Consider the following 22,593-nt stretch of genomic DNA (forward strand, 5'->3'; position numbering starts at 1 on the left):
GACTCGAGCGGCCGGCAGGAAGCGACCGAGTAACTTCCTTCGCGAAGTGATGATGCAGAGGTAGAAAATGCGTCTATTCAGGACTGAATCTGCAATGCCCGCATTGGACTAGAGAGTGCCTACTGTTAGTAAGATTACTCGGGAAGTCCGTTAAACTGGCCACTGTTGAAGCGGCAGTTCAGAGAGCCAGCTGTAACGCTGAGTGCACAGATCCTCCCTCTTTAGAAAATGAGATTAGAGCTACGGGGCTCGAGTTTCGTCGAGCTTAGCACGAGATTGTGGAAAAGCGCGCGATCATCGGCAACGAACGCCAACCACGCACGTTGGTTGTCGCGATGGTGCGTAAGTGGGACAGGCGGCGTGTGTGAGTCAGTATCGAACCCACATTGAAGGTGATCGTCGCCAGAGGGATGGGGCTTTCTCAGGGCCAGCGACCGCCGCGGCGCCGTTGGCGGACGAATCTCGGCACCGTATCGGTATCGAGATCGACGCGGTCGATCGCGTTACAGCGACGGATTGTAACGGATCGTCCGCAACCGCGGCCGCGATGACCATTCTAATCGGATCGATTCTACAATTCTACATGCTTCAGACGGAGCGCGCGAGGCTTCGATTCAGCTTTATTCAGGTTATTTATGCGAAGACCAAGTCTCGAACGGTAGCTAAATGTGCCTCGTCTTCTCTCCTCCTCCTTATTATCACGTTAACGCGTTCTCGAATTTGCATGTAATCGCGAATGGTCTGTACGGTTCTATCAACGTGGTTACAATTGGATAAGAATATTTTCTTCAGGACGTGACGACGCGACGAAAGAAAAGACGAAAGCAAGAAATGGGCATTATTCTGTTCACGCAAAGGCGATACATAAGGTACCTATGTATTTATGCAATCGATATAGCGCGCAAGGAACGACACGGGATGAATCGATAAGACACGCCGAAGTAAAAGCGAGACGAGTTTCAGGCATCGACGCGGTGTTTTTCGACGGCACGTAGTTCAAGCACCGATATATACGGCTCCGCGTCGAAACCGGCATAAATGTCGGCGCTCGGGGACTTATCGCTTTTTTTTTCCTCGGTGTGAACGATACTTAAATCATTTTGAGACGATGCTCTCTGTGCAAGGCGGTCTGGTAGCCTTAGGCTGTCGGTCACTGACACTGTTTCACAACCCGCGCGACGGGCTTCGACGGCCCGGCTTGTGTCCTCACGTGATCGAACCCGCGCGGCAGAACCGAAAAGTGTTCGTAAATCCGAGCGGATGCTTTATCTCGATTCCACGTGGGATCATCGCTCTTGAATTTTTCTCGAGTCACCCTAGGATATGATTCACCAAATCAGAAGTGAATCCCGACCGATCGCCACAAGAGTCCGTCATTAAAATTTCCTACATCAAATGTCCTATATAAATTTATCAAAATAAACTCTAACAATAAGATTCATGATTCTTCTCAATTTCTTGAATTTTATATTGAATGTGTTTTTAAATTACATTTCTTGAAATGTGAGTAGAGGCCATCGTTTCCTCGTGCAGCGAGAATTTCAGGGAAATACGCAGTTAGAAGAGAAAGATTCTCTCACGAGGCGAGAAGCCAAGAGGCTACCTTCAGATGAAAGAGCATGAAATTTTTTCGCGACCTTGGGGAGCTTCGGCATAAATCGCGTCGGTGGAGCGTCGAGGAAGAGCGACGCCTCGCCACGCTCGACGAGCCTCCCCAAAGGGCATTCTAAAATCGGTCTTAAGGTCGTCCAGGAAACCGCAATACTTATACCATTTCTTTTTGCCCTCGCGAAATCTCTCTCGCGAGATCGTTCTACCGTTGCCACGGGTTGCTCACAAATCCCGACGATATCTATCGCGCGTAATAAAATGAACCAGATTACGTCGAAAAAGGAAATGTTCTCGGTATAATGAGATTCGAGATTTTATGTAGATTCCTAGACGCGATTTAATCATACAGTTGATGGCGCGATTAGATTGACTTTGCCGGACGACAAATCATTTAAAATATTTCGGAGCAACGACCGTAGTGGTATGACCGGTATGGACCATATTCAATTTGCACTTCGAAGAAACGCAAATCGTCCTAAACCTTCGTATTAGGTCAAAGGCCATTGCGCGAGTTGCAACAGAAGAACTGGAGCTTCTCGCGCAAGACTGTGTATAGGGTTAACAATCGGGTCAATTCGTCATCTAAACCAGTTAGTCGGAAGACCAGATACGATCGGCAAGACCGACAGCTCGTCTAATTGAATTATCTCTGATCGATCCTGCGCATGAGACCCGCTTTTCACAGAACGCATTTTAGAAATGGATGATGGCGTTAAATTTTATAATATAAATGCAAATTTAGAAATAAATTGAAAATGATACTTTTAACGTTAATTTTGGGTATAAATAAATAAATAAATAAATTTGACTTATTAAAGAAATTATAATTTACATTATCCACAGATTGTTATTAGAATTATATAAGAAAAAGAGAAGGAGAGAAAAATCGATAACATGCAATCTTTCCTTTTATATATACACGTGATGGGAGCATTGACGCTTTCATGCTTTTGCGCTCTTACATAGCTGTTACGTCGTTTTTTATTACTTCGTAATTTCAGAATGTCGAGGTCAGAGAGCGCGCAAAGTACGTACGATAATGCGTATAATATCGCACTTCCTCGCGACTGCGTGTCGCGTTATGTCGCGTTATGTTTCAAATTCCTGCGTCGGCGGACTGTTATAATTGCGGTACGTAATATCGCGATTGCGTAACGGTCCGTCTTTCTCTTTCCCCCCTTTCTTTCTTTCTCTCTCTCGTTTTCTCGCGCCTGCAAGAATTTGCACAAACAATGACGCCGGCTACGCGCTTCCGGGATGCGACGAGCGGTGATAAATCGCGATCGAGAGAGATCAAACCGTGGCTGTAATTATTTAAAACAACCACGGTGAATGCTCGCACTTACTTATATAGACGCGATTCACGCGGTTTACTTAAACTTCCGTTCACGACTATGATGCTTTCATTGGAAGTCTTAAATATAGTCATCGTGAATGAGTATTATGCCGCAAAGCGGATTATAGTTAGAGACTCGCCTCCTCTCTCTCCTTCGAAGAAAGTACAGTGATCGTAAAAGTAATTGCAGCTTTCTGAGAAAGGGATAAAATGAATTTTTAATTTAAAATGCGATTCACCATTTCGATCCGCCGTTGCTATAAGCATACATTGCTGAAGCATATTGCACGTCTATTTCGAGCTGCAAGAAATTTCATCGAAATTTCTGCTGTCATCGCTCGTTATGTTCGCGTCTATCGCGCTTTTAACGGAAAAAAGCATCTGCCATTAGCTTGACGGCTCCGTCAAAATTTTTATCTCTCCTAGGTTATAGGGTAATCCTCGGCCATACAGGCTGAGTTCACTTTGCGAACACTTCCGAACCATTCCGAACGGCTCTTCTTGAAAGCTCCAAGAATATAACCGCCAAGAGCTTTTACTCACGTATGAAAGCTTAAGTGTGTTACGTTTCCGATTCATAATTTTATGTTTATTGAATTTGCTCTTGGGTATAATACACACACAGTAATATTTAATATTATATAAATTATTATTCCATAGCGAAAAATTGAGAGTAATATTTAATTAATAATATCAATGTCATAGTATTTCATCATAGAGCAGAATATTATTTATAAATATTTAGGCACACGAGAACCTTGCCAGTTGCTCAAAAATTTCTAAACATCACACGGACACACTTGCTATACATAATTTAAAAAATTTTTTCTATCTATCGACGAACACAAAATATCCGTCGTCTAAAAGAAACGAATATTTTCGTGACAACCCTGCAGGTCTTGCCGAAAACTCGCACGCTCGCATCTTCGCTTTTATCCGAAAGAGAGAACGAGGCAAAACGTAGAAACCGAAAGCTTCTTTTAACGCGCCGTGTATCTTGGAGCTCGTCCAAAAGCTTTCCAGACAGTTGGGCGCATAACTCGACATCGCGCAAGAAGGTTATCGAAGAAGAAGCTCATCCCGCGGATCTCAGAATAATATTTACGATAGCCGAGATTGATGGTTAAGGTGGATGAAATCGTGCGTCAGCATTGAGATTAAACGGCAACCGCGGAAACTGATGTGAATGCGAACCGTAATGCGAACACTTATCTGGCCCCTTACCTCCGCATGAATTATGTGTGAAATCTTTTAATTGCCAACAAAAAAAAATTTCGACGCTAGGCAGCCACGATGTTTAATTCAACATGAGATGAGTGTAATGTCGAGGTCATCTAAATGAACTGTATAGATTCGAGACGAAATTGGGGTCGACATTGAGTGTAAACAGAACGCGTGTTACTTTGCAGCCTCGTCCTTGGTCGCTCCTGATTATGTTAGCACTTCTCGTTATCAAACGTTGCGCAAAAGTTTTTGATTTATAACGGATCCACACAGTGGCGCGCTTAGGGAGCAGATGTTCGACGAACGCAATAAATCTGGAGCGAACGATTACGAGCGAGCTTACGCCACATGATGGAGATTGAATTGGGATAAATTGCGATGAGAAAACATACGCTCGTGTACGTTAAATAAATAATCTAAAATCTAATCAGTGTAATGCAAATACAAAGCAAATAATTGTAATTAATCCTCCTTCAAAATGCAATTAATTGATTTCACGTAACGTTAAATTTAATTAATCTCACTCTTGCTTAATACATATAAATATCTTTTTGAGGATTTCGAATCTGAAACGAGATATCACACAGAAATTTTTTTTCCGGAAATAGTTATGTATAATAAAAAAAAATGCATCCATGTATGTAAAGATCGATGTGTAAAAGCCTTTTTTCTTTCGCTAAAAGCATCAGAAAAATATCATTCCTCTTAAAATATTATAAGAGCTCAAGCGTTCTTCAAGCAATAAATCCAGCCAAAACACATACTGCGCCAATCGTGAATAACGTTTATGAACAAATATATCATACCTGATAAATGTATCGTGCACACAGTTTGACATAAATAAACGATCGTGCTAGACTATATTCAGTCTTGATGATCCTAGCCTGGAAGCTTTTACTCGATTAGGCGATATATCAGCTACTTGACTCAACCCGTGAATTTCAGTATGCTCGTTACATCTTTCTTTTTTTTTACAAACATCTTTTTTGAGCCTAGGTGTATATTCTGCCTCGCTTATTTTTCATGCATTTGCATTATGGTATGGAGACTTTCTTATATAACAAATATATGTAATTTAACAAATAATAACAAATATTTTTTTAATTTATAAGTGTATAAATTTTGGCAACAATAATATCTTATATCGTGATATTTAATATACGTTCAGTACATCCGTTCTGCGCTTCCTATTTTTTCCGCACTAGTCGGATGCAGGTCTCAATTCGCCACTACAACCGCCGGTACTTATTTACCAAGGTGTAGCTAGTCGCATTCGAAAACCGCGCAACGTTCGAAGCCAGCGTCGAGAATTGCATCGATCACGGTGGCGCATCGCGGCTTCCCCGTTTTTTTCCGCGCACCTCGCTGACCCTCTTACCTTGACCATGGCACTCCTGAATTCCTGCGATAATTCCTCCTCGGCGCAGCACGAAAGTAAATACCGATCGCACTTCTCGCTTTCTCACTCCGCGGCTGTCTCGCCGTGAATTTTCTTCGTTCTCGCCGCTGCCGGAAAAAACGCCGGGACCAGCCTTTCTGGACGGCCTTAACGAGACCGAGTAAAAACGATTATTGAAAGCCGAGGGGTGTCCGACGGCACGCCGATCTCAAGGTGGACTCGAAATTAAATCGTCTACGATGGTACGATGCTGCGTTTTGATACGCGAACCGGACCTACGTGACGGAGAAACAAATATCGCGACACTGTAAGAAAAACCGATGTTCTCTACTTTGAAAGTAAAGGAAAAAGAAATTACATAAGAGTTCTCGCAATTCTTCGACTATAAAAAATTATAGTTCGTCATGTTATTTTTAATTCTACGTGTTTTGACAATTAAACGCAAAATTTATAGACGGCACGCTGGATTTTATAGCGTTACGTTTACACTTTCGCCTCATGCAAATTCGAGATAAATTCATCGCAAAAAGGAACGATTCGAGGATTCGCGTGGCCATCTCGACAAGCAAAACGATCGTCGTCCAATTAGAGAGAGAGATATTGCTCTTCGTTTTATGGCCGATCACACACATCGGGAGAGAATCTTTTGGTCACCATTATAGTTCCACGAAGTACGTTTGTTCTCACGGCCATTATTTTCTTTTCTGATCGAGCTGACGAAGGAACAAAGTTTCCTTTTGCCTTCTACGTGACTTTGAACGTGTTTCCCGAAGTGAAAGATCACTAGAACTCTCCTCGAGCGGTTACCTATTGTTGGAAGAATGGACACGTCCATTTGAAGGTCCAAAATTACGCAAAGCTCAAAAAATAACTTTTCCTAAGATTTTTTATGCGAAAAGGAAAGCTGATTAATGCTTTAGAGACTATGTGACGCATATGAACGTCTGGCATATTTTCGACTTGTTTTTTTTCTTATAATCTAGTAATTTTTCGTTCGATGCTGATATATCAAAGGAGACGGCCGGATCCGAGATCCGAGGTCTTTTTCTCTGACGTACTTGGCACGTATCTCGCGTCGCAGTTCTCGTTCAGAAAATTCAGCTACTCTTCGATGAGCGAGATAAAGTGCAGGAGACTCGAGAACCGCGTTCCTGCGTGGTCAGCTTCCCCATCTGTAATCTCGTTCGTGCCATCGTGCGATTTGGCACGTTTTTCCAGTATTGTGGAACACCCTGATTATATTTTGGCGCCAGCCATAGCTGTCAACTGTATTTTAACCTTAAGTCGTACTTCTTGGTTTCGCCGATTAAACTAAATAAAAATTTCTTAAACTTTCGGGAGGTATATTGTATCTAATATTGTCCCCGATGAATTAAGATTTTATTTTTATTGCTTAATTTAGCAAAAACGTAAAAAAAGGACATAGATAATAATTGATGCATCTAAAAAAAACGATACATGACTTCGCCATAAAAAAGAAACGAGTATTATTTTGTAAAAAAAGGAATTAAAAATTCGAAATCTCGCGTTTATTACAATCTGTTTATATTTCCTTTATTAATCTGTTTTATATTTTCTAATCGCATTTTCTCAGATATAATTTTCATTTATTATTCGAGTAGATATTTAAATAGGAATGATATAAATATAGCAGAAAAGAAACATGATTAAGATAACTTATAATTGGCACGTTCGTGTCAAAAATTTGACCCCCGAGTAAAAAGTCTTTGCGATTACATCGTAACCGCACAAAGTCCGTCGGCTCGTGTGCGATTTGTATCTCTTCCTCAACCGGAAGTGGGTCGTATCACCGACACGATTATATATTGACGCCTTTGCGACACGCTCATTGTGCTTTATTACAAACAGACGGGTGAAAAGCAGTTATCTACTTAGATTTTATAGCTCAGATCAGAGCAATAGATCACACTACTCGATGCAGAAGATATTCAAATGTGGAAACTATCCGGCCCGTATTGTACTGATGTACCAGTCATATATTTATGAATTAAAGTAAGTTTAAAAATGCATTCTAAATTTATTTTGAAAATATTTTACATTCGAATCCGTCATAAAATATGCTGGCAGACTTTTCTCTCTTCTCTTCCCGACGAATTTCCGGCTTTGCGAAAAGTCCGCTAGTGCTTCTAAAATGCAAATGGAAAAATAGTAGCAGCGCGAAGGAAGATGGTCATTCCCACGTTCCATCCTAAATCTCCGGCGAGCTCCTGCCATCCAACCCCTTCCTTCCGCCCTTCCCGCCATTTCCGCTCGTCCGTTGAGCCTCGCCTCGCAAATCGTCACCGGCGATTTCCATAATTTCCGCGTGAATGCACGCGCGTGTCCCATTAACGCTCCGGCCACGTCCGGCTTTTGAAAAAAGCCGAAGAAACGACGTTTCACAACGCGCACCACTTTTGCCGTTCTCCACGCGAGTGCGAGCGCGAATTCACTGTATCATGGTGAATTATGAACGCCGATATTACGACCCTGAATCCCCACGGTGGTCCGAACGGTGTTGCTTTACGGCGAATATAATACCGCAATCGTATAGCTAATGAGGTGAGAGTTGCCGCGAATTTTACAATTTTTCCAAAGGGGTGGATAATACAAGCAGCGCGGCATAAAATGATCGAGACCTTTCAATGCCGTTACAGAATATCAAGACACATTACACTGCACCATCGTTTTTCTTTTATTATAAATTTCTCTTTTATACGTAGAAATGTTGAAATGAATAGATAATATGATAATGTGACGATTAATAATATAACATTTTACAATACGTAATATAACATTGTATATTACAATAAAACATACTTTTATCTTTTATTATTAAATAATATATTAATATTTTGACTATTAAATATATTTATGATTAAAAGTCGATCTCTTGTATTAGAAGTCACAGGAATTGAGGGTGTAAAAATTAGAGATGGTTTATCGCTTCTTAAATCGTCATCCACAAGGTATCTAAACTAAGCCTGCACTTCAATTACCATCCTATCATCGGTATGAAATAAATAAAATTCTTCTTCTCAAAGAATCAACGGCTCAATGAGAGTGCAAGCGCATTCAGGCCGCATTCCTCATCCTACCGCCGTACGCATCGTCATGCGCTGCGCACCTATAGTGACTTCCTATTTATCGTGATCTCCGTTTTCCTTGTCACATGACGACGATTTCGAAGTGCTTCGCTAACTTGATCTCGTGTAATAGCGAGACAACCTAAATTAGACGAGCCGCCTTGATGTTTAGAGCATATTAGAGCAATTATCAGAATTACTTATTAGAGCGAGAGGAACGGCGGTAAGACTTTGTGGCGCTCATCAGCTCGCTAATTAAGCGATACCGCAACTGTTATCGTAGTCTGAGAGAGATCTATGCTATGTGTTCGTATATTGTTCATCTTTTTATCGCGCATATTTATTAAATTGGACCGAATCGTCCACCACCTAAATGCAAAATTAAATAAAAACGCATTAAATGTGTAAAAGATATTAATATCATAGAAAATCGAATAAAAATAAGAGGAGAATATAGAATTGTTAAATGAGATCAAAAACGCTGAAAATTATTTTACGCGATTTTCAAACACGATCGACTCGATTGTGAAAAACAATTTGAAATTCGCTTCATAGTTACATAAGATTTATATGTTTTGAATGTAATCAGAGATATTGACTAATTTAATATATGAACGTAAATAACTACAATAATATTAACTAGGCATTATCAGTCAATTTTGGATCATCATGAAATTATATTACATAACTAGATTGCCTCAGGTAACCGGACACATCTAACGCGATAGCAAAAACTGCGGCATTCTTTCGAGCGCGTTGTGGTAGGTTCGGCACGCGACCAGATTCGCGACGAATGTCACGATACGATGGCCCGCGCCATGCCTCGGCCGTTCACGCGAATGCCAGAAATGCCTCAAAAATACCCGAGCGAGCAGTCTGTATCTCGCGTCTCTGTCGGACGCGCGGCAGATAGCTTTCCTCTGCGCAAGCAGATGCGCTTCAAAAGAACGGAGGCTCTTCTGAGACAAACTTCTATTCCGTAATCGCACCTGCTTTCTAAAATCATCCGAGAAAAGCCGAGGTGACACACGTAATTTCTGATGTTGAAAATAATCCATTTTTATCGGAATTATAGATTTCCCGAAATTGTCATCCTGCAGAGAAGAAAATCTCGAAAAAAATTCTGTGCTCACCGTTAATCACGCAAGTCGCCAAATAATATCGCAAGTTATAAATTCCAAACGATTGTAGTATAATAGGTGAAATTTTATAATAGATAGGTATATATATATAAGTAAATGAATATAATAAATAAATAAGTATAAATGAATAAATAAATGTGGATATGTTTATTCAAGATAGGATAATGAAAAAATTGGAGAAAATAAAATTGTTATATAAAATAAAGTACAAAGATATATTTCATTTGATCTAATTTAGAATTGGCCAAAATCGACTTCGTAATCATCAAATTGCGCGAATCGCTTCTGAGGTGAAAAAGATCGTTTTCACTTTCGCCAAAGGCGAGCAGAGTGTCTTCGTTACGTGTTCGACGTTACAAATCAAGTCAATCTTTCCCTTGACACTATTACCACTAATTGTTTCGCACTCGCGTCTCGCACTCGCGGACGCGAAACTGCATGCGATCGTAGGATGGAGAAGTATCTTGTATTATACTTCATCGGCATGGAGTAATCTCTGTCTGTCTCTCGGACATTCGATAGCGGCGAGAATTTCAGGAATTCGAGCGGAAAACTAAGCGAAAACCGCGAGGTGATACCGATCGCGCGCGGACCGCGGCGCGCGTGCGGGGCGCACACTTATATTATCGCCTCCAATTTGATCGGTCGGCTACGCCGAGCTCGCCGGTGTAATTATCGCGCATGGATTGTTACCTCTCCGTCTGTCGCCCCGCGGAGGAAACGAAAGCGCTCTTGGTATAGGAGAGCCGAGCGTGGCGCGAGCGCGAGCTCGGCCGTCGAATTGCGAGAGACTTTGCGAACGTCTAAGTCTATCAGAGCGTGTCTGAGGGAGTTGCATTGATTTTTCATCGATTCCAGTTTCCAGCGGCGGCTGGCATTAGCAGCAGCCAGCGGCCGCCGCCGCGCCGCACAGCCGCGCGCGTCCTGACAGTCTCGATGCAGGCCGTTCGGTAATAAGCGCGTTTGGCGAGCAGTATGTTCCTTATCGTATCAGCAATGTGTTCCCTATCGTAAACTTAAAAAATCTTTCTGCCTATTAGAACCGCTACTGGTTCCGGTATATTAGGTATCTTCGTAGCTGTGCCGAGATTATAGGGACATTAAAGCGAAAGACCACTTGATTCGTTGAGAATATCAATAAGGTTGTTATTATCTATTACCTATTTTTTTATGCATATATATTTAATTCGCTCGAGTCCTTCGAACCATTTATATCTGGACATTCTTGTTAAGGAGAAGTTATCTTAAGTTTATCTCGCCCATGGTACTCATATTTCACGCGGCAAACGTAACAGTAGGAGGTCTCTTAACTGCTTACATTAAGCATATCAACCTGCTCCGTTCCTACCCAAGCTGAGTCAATAAATCAAAAAATCCACATTGTTCTTGTTACTTGCATTCTTTAGCATAATTATTCATTTCGAACCTATGATCTTGCAAGAATGTGCTCCAGATATCGAAACTCTCTTGTCATTGTAGCATTTACACGCTTAAGCAGAGTTTCTTTCCCCCCCCTCTACCCCATCAGATCGTATCTACTTTGTAAATGGCAGAATACGATGATGTTGAAAAAGATGGAAGACTTTTTAACGCTGACTCGCGCGCGCTCGCATGCAGAGATAAAAATAGAAATAATACGCGTTGCAACCGGGCATATAATTAGGGCGATATCGCGGCACTAGCCGGTTCATATTATACATTGGACATTTCACGTTATGGCATTGTGATTGTCCGCCGTTTTTCTTATTTTCAGTAATGAGCAACGACCGGCCGCGCCGCGGTAATACTCGTCACGCGATTGGCCGCGCGCGCGCGCTTGGCGAAATATCGGAAGTGGACGATTTGCCGAACCAGTTTCCTGTGGATTTCATACCGCGCTTTTTTAAGCTGATCGTTCTCTGGCCACCGGGATCACGCGCGAACGCGGACGATAAACGCGATTTTACTGTCGCCGCTTCTCGTTTAAAATTTTCGTTCTCCCGCCTCGCGTCGCTTTTATTATCTCACGCGCCGGTCTTTAGCGCCGACCGGGCCGTAATAAATCCGAGGATCCCTCCCGACGTTGCCGCCTCGTATTGTCGCTCGTTCCTTCCCGTCGCTCGTTCTTCTTCCCGATCAAGACCGAATCGCATCGCGGATTGCCGTAATTTATCGCGAATAACGTATCCGAGACCGGGGGAGATCGTTTCGCGCTTCACTCCGCTCGCTCCCTCCGCTCGCGCGCGCGCGGCTGCAGGCGTTGCGACTCGCGGAAATATAACTCGCGATAAAGTCGGGCGATCGCGCGAACAGATAATATACGACTTTATTTTACGACGTGCTCAGCACCGCGCCGATTAATTAGTTTACACGAAACACTGCTGATGCTATCAAAGCGAGACAGTTGGCCTCAAGGTCCTCCCGCGTGCCGTGCTGCGTTTGCCGCCGACGATCCCTCGACAACGACGACGATGATGAAGTTACCGTCAAATAACACCGCGATCCGCGCGCGTTAACTCGCCGCGCCGCCCCGACTTCGTCGTCGTTTTCTTTTTTTTTTCTTTCTTTTTCATCTAAAGAGCTGGCGCTAGACTATGCACGATTCGTGATACACTTTGGAGCGTGTTCGCGAACGTGTTGCACTATATTTTTCTAATTGGTCAACCGTGATAATTTATTAATCTTTCCCGGTTATGAAACGATTGTAATTTCGCGTGTTCCTAGAATAATGTCTCGCGACGCGACGCGACGTTACGCGGTACAGGCAGTATGAATTTAACGAATTAATTGTTAACCTCTTCATCGAAACTCGAGATGATTCATCTGACTTCATTACAGACTCACATTATCATTGCTTTGCGATTTTTGAAATTTCAGCAATAAATATCTTGCGAGAAAGTTTTGTTGAAAAGTTTATTTGACATTTTAATTAAATAAGGTTTTATCACATATTGTAACATATAAAGATCAATTAAAATCCTCGGTTCCTTAATCGTTCGTAATTGAACGATTAATTCTAGCGACATCAAAATAAAGATTATAACGGAAAGATAGTCAAAGTGCATTCTATAAATATCCTGAATACTCCAAGTGCATTCTTTTAAACACACACACACACGTATGGTCGAGAAAGAGAAATTAAGAAATATATTTGGTGACCGAGAATCCGGCGGAGTAGAATACATTATTTCCCATAAAATGGGAACGTGCCTGCCTCGGAGGGGAGATCCTTCCCTTCGCTAAAGAATTCTAACATTACGAGGGTTAGGTAAAATTCCCAAGTCGCGTGTATGCAAAGTGCGACGCTCGTAATCGCTCGATGCCGACACCGAAGCCGACATGAGACTCGATTTATCTGAGAAGGCAGGTTCACAGCTCAACAGGCAAGAATGTTTTGTCGAGCCTGAAGAAAACGCCGATATTCGTCTCGTTTCTCACATTCAGCGCGGACCGTATTCTGAAACTCGCGCGAACTCGCGCTCTTAAGATTGTCGTTCGCACATTCATTTACGAACAAATGTGGATTTATCCATATTGAAACGGTTTTTGAATGCTTATTTTAACAATTATGGTTAATGAATTATCAAGCACCACAACTCGTGATTAACAATATATTAACCACAAGTTAGCGCTTAATTATTGGTCTTTGTCGAGCGATATTCTTATTTCATAATAGCCTCGTAATGGCACGATGTCGGTTTTCTGCGGAATCGCGCCGATACATGTACAAGGAGTCCCATACAAATGCAATTCGCTGCTCCAGGTCGGCGTAGTAACGGAGTCTCATTTCTACTTTCAATTTGCCTTGAACTTCTTTGTCTTCATTGCTCGCCGCGGCCCGTTGAGCCCGATCACTTGTTCCAGAGCTTGCATAATCTGAATACCTGCCGCGAGATCTTTGCCATTCGCGGAATAATCGAGATATCGTTAAACCGCAAAGTGAAAAGTTTATCTGCTTCCCATAGACGGTAGAAAATGTTACTAAAAATCGCGGTACTCCTAACGGTATCATATGGAAAACACGTCTTCGGTGTGTTTATTTCAATTCCCGAAGAATCTCGCACAGAATCTCTCTAAAAATTCATTACTAATAATATATGTAGGAGAAACATTATAAGTTACTGAATAATTAAGTTATCATTTTTTACTTTGCACCGACTATTTAACAACAGCTATACATGAAGTGAAAGAGAAATTTTCGAGAATCTTTCTTTAGCAGTGAATGATGGGCTCGACGGATAATTTTCACGGGACGAAAGTCATTTCGGTGCGTGTAAGCGGGTTTTTACAAGCCGCCGCGTCTCGATACCTCCCTATCCTTTCGTTCGAACAAGCGGGCGTCGAGATAAAGCCGCGCGAGATGAGGACCCTGTCAGAAAGGCAGAAAAAAAGCTGTGCCGCGGTCATGCCGAGAAAAAGACATTTGATTCTAAATATAGCCAGTTGTCGAACGGATTTAGAAATCCGGTTCGAGTCACGTTTTTAAACAGCATGCAAGCGTGATGGGACACAAAACACAAAGGAATATTAGATGCCGGGTTTCTCCCCCGGATTCCAAAACACGCGTCATTTTCTACGCTTCGCCGTTCAACAAAATTGTTTTTACCCCCCCCCCCGCCCGAACCGTAGTAAAAACGTTAACTTCAGTGAGAAATTAGCACGGCTCTCGCGACAAAACGGCGGGAATGGCGGGATCCGTTATGGCAGGTTCATACAAAAATAAGGCGGCAAGTCAAATGGACTTGCTTCTCTTTTTTAACAAAAAAGAATAAAGGGTAAAATAAGCCACGTGTCGAGCTTCTTGTACCTGTCCTGAAAATTGTCTTTTTATACAAATAAAATTATAGCGTTTTGCATCGAATAAGAAGACAAAGTCGAATAGACAATTCGATAGAACAATGTAAAATTGCTTAAATTATCATCTCAATATATTCTTAATCGATTCTTTCGGTGATTTTTCAGCACGTGTGTAAATCTCGATAATCTGTCGATTGCGTGCATCCGTGCAATTAATCTTTTTAGCGCCAGCGACGCGACGCGCGTAATAAGAGTTGCCCTAAATACAATTTTATACTTCTTTCGTGCGCCGGAATCACGCCCGCTTCTCACCTTCTTCCACGAACGTTCCCCTTTCGTGCCGCGATGACTGACTTCCTGGAAGAAATGCAAACGTTGTGCTCGATTTTCCAGGAGTCAATCAAGCAACCGGTATCGCAGACCAGAGGAGAGCACGAATGGATCCGGCCGATCGCCAAAAAACGAGATACTAGCTCGAAAAGTATAACGAGGTATGGAATCGCTATTATATATCTGACATCGTTATACCATATTGCATTTTTTTGTCATCCCGTAACGGACATTGTTTTCTACGCAACGTCCTAGATGTACGACGGAGAACGATGAACAAATAGAAATAACGAATATAAAGATTGTAATTGACTGGCTGTCTTTTTCCGCTTATCAATATGATATATAAATTAAGACACTTATTGAGTTGCTTGTGAATTAGCACAGCTCATCAGGGATGCTTATCAAGATTACGTTTTTACTAGACGCGTTTGTTAGCGCGTTTCTCCTACTTTTTATTTCCGATAGAAAACAAACGCGGTTTCTCGGTTAGGAAGAGCAGCGAGTGGTGCGGCGTGTAGTAGAGGCAAGGTGGAAGCTTCTTATCTGCGGCTCGTATTGTTTCATGTCAGTGAGAAACGTCTTCGTAATGCATTCTCCAAGCTGGAATAACGCTAGAGTTTGCAGGATGCGCCGGCGGCACGTCGTAAAACCAGCGTCGGCTGGGTACTTCGCGCAGAAATAGTGCGACAGCAATAATACAAAGTTGTTGATTAACGGCGAATCCTCGATGCTGGTATTAAAACACTCGAAGCTTTTGAGGAATATTAATGTCACCTGCCGCGACACGCTGGAAAAATCATTCACTCTCTCGTGTCGTTGCCAAGAGTAGAGACGAAATAATATAGATGTCCTGAAAATGTCATTGGGAAGATATCGATGCCTTTTCAAATGTGAGAGGTAATTGCTGACTCGCGCGTAGCGGAGATGATTGCAAAACGCGCATGATTGGCGATTTGCGCGGAGACCTCGGTTTTTCAAGAACGTTCAACCGCATCTGAAGAAGACACGTACGCTCGCAACCTTGGAGATGACGTATCTTCGCATGATGATGTAGTTTCTTATAATTCTCACTTGGAAATCTTCTGTTAAGAAAATGCTAAGGACTGTCGTTTTGAGAAGGAATAATGAATCTGTCCTTCCAATTCCCAAGTATTACCTATAACAATCGAGATTTGCACGACTTCTCAAAGTTTTAATTGTTCGCTTCCAGTTATACCTACGGGGGAGTGACTTGCATTAAAAGTTTTCAATAGGAACTAATATTCTTCTAGAAACTTGTAATATTCGCGTGCAGTAAGTCATCTTTGTTACCTGCCCTAGGTGCATGATAATACGACGTGCGCCCAGCATAATTTCGAAAGAACCGATAGCGAGCGTGAAAGAGCTCGGGGGCTCGGATGAGGCTGGTGCTGAAGGCGAATTCGATCCGATCTCTACGAGCCGACGAGAGATACGGCGACGTCGAGCCGTCGCGATAAATTTCGGCACGCTTTTTCTCTTCGCTTCATGTACTTCCAACACGAGCGATCGCGCGTCATATAAATATATTTTTACAGCATATCGGCGATGGCAAGGGACGCCCCGCGACGACGACGGCGACGCTCGGATTTAACATCTCCGCCGTCTGCAGAATTTAACACCGAGAACAAATGTTGTCTCGAATTATTTATTGTGCGCGTTTTCGAGGAAATCTAGTATCTTATTTTATGTTTTCTTTAGAAAGTGAATATACCGCCTAAGATTACGCGATCATATACCATATGAATTATTTGCTTACTCGCTTTTAAGAATAAAACAAATAAAAATATATAATATTAACTTTACTTTAATTCTAATATTTATTACTAATAAATGAGAACTGAATAAGTTTTTATTGCACTGCACTGCCGGATTTTGTTGTAAAAGAAGTGTTTGCAGTACGGAGTTGGTCGAAAGTTTTCCAGACAATTTTCCTCGAGTACTTCTAACTGGACTGGCGTTTATATACTTTAAGCCGCGAGAGCCGCGGAGAAAGAAGCCACATGATCCAGCAGTCCAGACTCGTAAGTCAGCCTCGGGAGCAGGTGTCTACGATTAACGTTATCGGAGACAGCTCGTCGATTTCTGTGCGTAGTAGCGAGCTTGGCGGCATGCCAGAGCCTCAATTCTTATACGACTCGGACGAACTTTCGGTCGTGCCGATTATTACCGGTGCGTTTTCCAACCTCCTTGGACAGCAGCCAGACATGTTGCAAACGTGTACTGGAATTCCCGTTGCGGACCTTCGAGTCGCGCACGCGATATGTCACGGACTCCGCGACTTCGAAGCTTCTACGCGGGCGGACTCCGACACGTTCCTCCGAACACGATTTCCGCGGCGAGCGTGATAACGCAGGAAATATACAGGGTGTTTCGCTGCATTGACATAAAACGGTTATAATCGTTTCGAACCCCAAGTTCTAGGGTTTTATCGGTGATAAAATACTCGTAAATTTGTAAAAACCGAGGTAAAAACTTAATAAGCGGAGTTTGAAATATTTAACATGTCGAGGGACATTTTTTTATATTTTACAATGTAATTAATTTCTTTTACTTATATATTATCTCTTGCTTCTAATATCGACACCGGGAATCCTCGTTTGAGGACGCACGAAACGACGCACGAGCGAGTTCGCAAGCATATGATTCCATCTCGGCGCGTCGGCGTCGGCGGGATGGTGCAGCGACGGCGGCGGTGAGAAAAATAAGACGGTGAAGGAGAAGAAGACGAAGAAGAAGGGAGCAGAAGCCGCCGTCGCCACCGCCGCCGCCTCCGGGAGAGGAGGCCTCGAGGTCGCGGCTGCGTATAGTTCCCCACGGCTGCGGCTCCCACGAGCTCAGCCACCGCGAGTGTATATATCGCCGCTTTCCAGATCAGATTCATTGACCCCGCTGAATCTCTCGGAGCGGAGACTCGGCCGCACGATGCTTTTTCCCCCGTGACACAAACGCAACCGGCCCGCGGCAGCGGCAAAGCGAGAGATCGGAACGAAAAATATATGTATATATGTATGGCTTGACTCGACGAACGATACGTAACACGTATACGCAAGCCCAACGCTGCGTGTGTATTAACGCACTGAGTAAATCTAGCGCATACAAGATTAAATGAGTGCTGAAGAAAACGCGCGCGCGGGAATGAAAGGAGGCGATCCCCCGCAACGATGTGATACATTTCTGAGAAACGAGACGCCGAGTATAAAAGGAAAAATGAGAAGAGAACGGAAAGAATGGGAGAGATAATATGATGCTTTGTAGAAAAACTCGGTATTTTCCGCGCTGCGAAAGAAAGCGTTTGAATCTTAAATTTGAAAATTTCCTGGAGATATTCGCGATTGTGTGTGTATGTGAAATATTTTATGAAACGTCTCTTCGAGGCAGATATTTCTTCTCCCGCGAACACGCGATAGCGGCTTCAACCAATTAATAATGATTTTAGGTAATAAATATAAAAATTATTATCTCATGTTTATACGCGCTACACACGTGCGCGAGACGCCGAGACAATGCTCCCGGGGATTTTCGTCGTGATAGCCTAAATGAAGGTCAACGAGCAGAAATATATTATGACAGATAATAAATGATGCGATAAACAGGAAGAGCGCTCTATATTCCAGGCGCGGAGCCAACTTCGATCTTCGGATTCGAGGTGAACGCACCACCAGAAGACACAAGACGGTAACTTAAAGAAAAAAATTATTGTCTTATAATTCTGACGACGATCCATAAACAAAAGTGGCGTGCGCATTGGACGTCTCGTATTACAAGGTATATCAACGAGCGATTTTGTCACTTTTCGATGAACTGCCTCTGACCTTGCGACGAAATAATACCGAGCACAAGACATGCGCGAGAAAGATACTTTCTTGAAATTATTGGGAGAGATATTACGTCCAGGTTGTGTGCCACATATAACTTTTTTTCTGTGTGTCAAAATCATTATGTCCTACTTAAGTAGCATTCATTGTATACTTCCATTAGTAATTTGAGCTGTAAAATCTCTTATTTATCCTTCGCCAGCGTATTCTTCTTTTTATGTATGAGTGTCCTCAAAATTGCCCATTAAGCATAGCTACTGATTCCTCGATGCTACTTGCCATTATCCTGCAGCAGAGCACATAATTTAAATGCTCTTAATTCTGATCATCTTTGCCAATGTTGAGATTCGCGTGATTATTGACTATCCCTATTAAATCAATGATCACCCATTGTCCCAGGACGGTCACACGAAGTCGAATATCGGGCCAAAAGTATGTCACATCTGCTCGTCGCTTCGAAGAAAATCCCGCTCGCGTCTTATTAAAAGCCTAACAGTTCGAATCGCGGCGGGCGAGGCCGTCCTGTATATAGCCGACGAATTACGGTATCGCCTTCGCTTTAAGCAGCGTCGAGCTTAATTCCTCGTTTAATCGCGCGCCAATTACATTAGCTGGCCGCGCCAGCCAGGATTACGATCCTCTCACTGCTGACAAGCCGGTCAGCCTTCGCGGTGATATGACGAAATTTCGGATTCGTAGCAAAAAGTCGAATCGCTCGGCGAATTTTACATATATCAAGTTCCAAGAGATATTTTTTTCACAGTTGAATAAACACATAGTCCAATCTTTTCTTTTTGGCTTATTTGTTTCGACAGATTGAGCCCAGTCAACTTAGTTACTCCAGCTCTCTTGATGTGTGATATACCGACAACCAACAACCCGCCTCAGATAAAAGTCGGAAAGTTTTACACGTGTCAAGTGCAAAAGAGATGCTTTTGCATAACATTGAATAAATATGAATCTAAATATGAGTCTCTCTCTCTATTTTATTATCGGCGAGGTCTGACGGTCTACCCGTTTACCCCACTCTCGATGTCGTATATAAAAGACTTTAATAAAAACCTTTTAAATAAAATCACAAATAATAAAACGGAAAAGGTTATTTATTTATAAATACATCTTTGGTCATTATTATTTATTTATTAACATGTAAGACTAAAATAACTGACTAATAGACATTGCTCTAACATTTAAGCCAACATTTATAGTATTTGTAGTTTGAGCAGATAACGCGTGATCTAAGGCACCGATTACTCCGGCGTGGATATCCCGTTTAGAAGTCCGTCGTGAAAATTCAGTCGCGCGCGAGAAAAAGCGAAAGCTACTCGATTGAACAACACTCGTGCAACAAGTACGCAAGAAATGGTAGTTGTTCGGTCGGCGGAGTGCATCGGGTACGAGATGTATCGGAGCTAGGATACAGCTATGTAGCAGGAGAGACCGAAGCCAAGAGATGCGCTCTGAAATTTATATATGTATGTACGGCCACGGTCAAACTGCACTCACAGATAAACTCAGCCGGGACGCATCGGGCTCCGGGATACGTACGAGACCAGACAAAGTGCATGCCGTCGGAGATGTAGGGGAATCTTAGCGGAGATACACCTGCTGTGCGACTCTCGTACCCGAGAGTCTCGGCTACGGGGTGTCTCGGAAACGCTCGTGTCGCACTTTCCGAGTTCCATCGCGCGATTTATGACCTCGATACGTGCTTCCCTCGACGAAATTTTAAACGGAGGACACTACATTCCCGGTCTGAAACTTAACCTGAGAGGTGGGAACGTAAACGCGAATGTGTGAATGTGAATTTCTAATTGAAACTTTCAGTTGAACTTTTAGATTTTCGAAAATTTAAAGTTATGATTTTATATTCAGTTTGTAAACTATTACTGTAACTTAAGATTGCTTTGTTTGACTAAAGACTATTTCGATATTTATTTTTAGATAATCATCGCGATTGCCGGCAGTAAGAATTAAAGAGTTAAATTGTTAAATTTTTTTTATAAAAACGTGTCTTAAATCTTTTTGACAACAGAAGTTCCAGTCCGTCTGTTTTTAAACGTATGTATACCTATATACACAATATACCTGCGATATGCAACGAACCGATGAATGCAGACTGAATAGAATGCATAATATATTAGATAAAGCGCGTCTGGAGCATCACTTAACTTTATCGCGAAAAGAGGATGAAATGTGAGACATACTTGCAAGTAGATCACGCATTCGTTGCTGATATTTGATACCAAGTCTTTAATAGTTGACTTATTCTTAATGCTCTCTGTCACCGAACGTGGTCGAGAACGGCTACGAGAGAAATCAAGAGAGACGCGGATTTACTAATCACCCGAGAAACGCCGAGATTACAATCCCGAGGAATGCGCTTAGAGCTGTCGTTTCGAAAGACCGCTACTCTCACATTCTAGCTACACCGTATTATATTCACGCGTGTACAGATTTGTGGTTTCTGCTAGTACCATTTATCTTACCGCGAAGTCGAGTTTGGTTTTAGTAATTTAATCGAGTACTCTTTTCATCTCAGCTTTTCATCTCTCAATCGCATTGAGTTATAATAAAATACGATGGCTCCATTTAAAGTTTTATGAAAACGGATATCTACCTCTAAGAGAAAAAGAATTATTCGAGTTGTACGAGAGCGCGGCTATTTTATACGCTGAAGTGTTCAGCTACTGACATGCGGCGTCTTGATTGTACCTCGGAATAATCTGAGCGTGAGGATTCATTGCTTCGCGTTATTGAATTCGTTCTGCCGGCGTTGCGTTATTTAGGGAGAGGTCAACTCGTAGTGAATCATCGTAGATTCGAGCATGGACGTCGTTCGCGAGAGGAACGACGAAAGCTGAAGAAGACGCAGTCACCATTGGTCATCTCGAGGCCATTTAAACCGACTGAGAATAGTAACTCGGGATAAACCCCTGCACTCTCCGGCTATATAATTTTCTGCACTGTGTATACCAGATTTATTGTTCCTTTCAGCTACATATTTCTTAACATATTTGTGATCACGCGACGCGTAACTGTAACAAAAATATTAAATAGGCATTTTAGACTTGGCAACTTCTTGTCGAAATTTTCGAATCACTTTCGTCAAAATTAATAAAGATATAAGAGAAATAAAACTTCGCTATTTCAACTAAATTGTAAAACATGCCGCTAACTTTTCGCTTAGTTATATTTATATTATATTTATACAAATTAAAAAGTTTAGTGTGTTTATCTCTCTCGTGCATAAAATATTTTTTTCCTTTTTAAATGAAGATTTTATGCGGAATTTTTTTTGCTTAAAATATTTAATATTTAATTTAATATTTAACTTTTTTTTAATAACTACCATAACCGCATTATATCAGTTACACACAATACATTGAGTTAAAAATTAATGCTCGCGTTTTGCAAAAAATTCACAACAACTATCGAGATATGATAAATAATATGCGTAGTATTCTTCGAAGTGTGTACAATGCGGCGCAATCGCTATCCGCTTTGAGTAACCCGAATGCGAGGCGTGCAATTGATGCATTTGAAACATCACTCTGCAATTGTGCGCAGCTTCCGAAAGCAATTGCGTCACGACCTAATGAACCATATTAAGAAAATACACAGACACTTTATATATATCTCTCCTTCTCGACGAAACATATACAAACAACAAGAATCAAGTCGAGTAAACATGATCTGAGATTGGCTAAGGATTATTGTTTTTCACTGTATCTCTCTGTCATTACGCCATTTCGATAAGATTTATGAGTTAAAGAAATATAGTTTTAATATGCCACAAACATTAACGGATCTTCTTTATTTAATGATTAAATTGATATAATTCTATCGA

General features: G+C 42.0%; 2 protein-coding genes across 7 annotated transcripts in view; one reads left to right on the forward strand and one right to left on the reverse strand.

Annotated features, from left to right (window-relative positions):
• LOC143898127 (uncharacterized) overlaps positions 1-22,593 on the forward strand; it is an 85,961-nt gene that overhangs the window by 52,257 nt on the left and 11,111 nt on the right. The window contains exons 2-3 of one of the 4 annotated variants that reach the window (XR_013257106.1): positions 14,968-15,065; positions 16,464-16,680. The exons of 2 other annotated variants lie outside the window; for them this stretch is intronic. The gene's annotated coding sequence lies outside the window, so the exon portion shown is untranslated. Of the gene's footprint in view, positions 1-14,967; positions 15,066-16,463; positions 16,681-22,593 lie in introns of those variants that run through there. One more of the 4 variants, XM_077407350.1, reaches the window with a different exon arrangement.
• Positions 1-22,593, reverse strand: part of LOC143898137 (uncharacterized) — a 331,198-nt gene that overhangs the window by 25,203 nt on the left and 283,402 nt on the right. The gene's annotated exons all lie outside the window — the stretch shown is intronic.

This window comes from Temnothorax americanus, unplaced genomic scaffold (genome assembly GCF_048541705.1).
Source record: "Temnothorax americanus isolate GAGA-0224 unplaced genomic scaffold, ASM4854170v1 Scaffold22, whole genome shotgun sequence".
In the NCBI taxonomy this organism is placed as follows: Eukaryota; Metazoa; Arthropoda; class Insecta; order Hymenoptera; family Formicidae; genus Temnothorax; species Temnothorax americanus.